The sequence below is a fragment of the Gekko japonicus genome, unplaced genomic scaffold (assembly GCF_001447785.1).
Source record: "Gekko japonicus isolate JY-2015 unplaced genomic scaffold, Gekko_japonicus_V1.1 scaffold3139, whole genome shotgun sequence".
In the NCBI taxonomy this organism is placed as follows: domain Eukaryota; kingdom Metazoa; phylum Chordata; class Lepidosauria; order Squamata; family Gekkonidae; genus Gekko; species Gekko japonicus.
The window spans coordinates 60,262-60,758 of record NW_015162568.1 but is presented as its reverse complement, the minus strand read 5'-3'; the positions used below and the strand labels follow the sequence as shown (position 1 = coordinate 60,758).

The 497-nt window shown below is 57.5% G+C and overlaps 1 protein-coding gene across 1 annotated transcript in view; it reads left to right on the top strand.

Annotated features, from left to right (window-relative positions):
- Positions 1-497, top strand: part of LOC107106290 (cation channel sperm-associated protein subunit gamma-like) — a gene marked incomplete at its 3' end in the record, with an annotated part of 84,518 nt that overhangs the window by 24,922 nt on the left and 59,099 nt on the right. The window lies entirely within an intron of this gene.

Sequence of the window (497 nt, the reverse complement as noted above, 5' to 3'; positions counted from 1 at the left end):
GGAACTCCGTTCCTGTGCGTTCCTGCCCAAAAATAGCCCTGCCGAACGGAACCAAAAAAGTCACCCACTGGCAGAAGATGGCAACAGAAAGGGACAGGCAACGCTCCCTGGGGAGGGAGTTCCAGAGCTCTGGTGCCACAACCGAGAAGGCCCGCTCCCAGGTTCCCAGCTGCCTAACCTCAGAAGGCGGGGGCACCCGAAGTAGGGCTTCGGAAGGTGACCGTAGTGGTCGGGGCAGGTTCATAAGGGGGCAGACGGTCCTTCAGGTATGTTGGTCCCAAGCCGTAAATGGCCCAGCACCTTGAATTGTTTTATCGCCGCCTTCTTAACTCACCAATCCCCATTTAGGACATCCCAAAGAGGATGTCCAGCCCTGACCTAGTTAGCCCGAATTTGATCGATCTCGGAAGTTAAGCAGGGCCGACCCCGGCTAGTATTCGGACCGCCAAGGAAGACCAGGGTCGTGACGCGGAGGCAGGCAATGGCAAACCACCTCT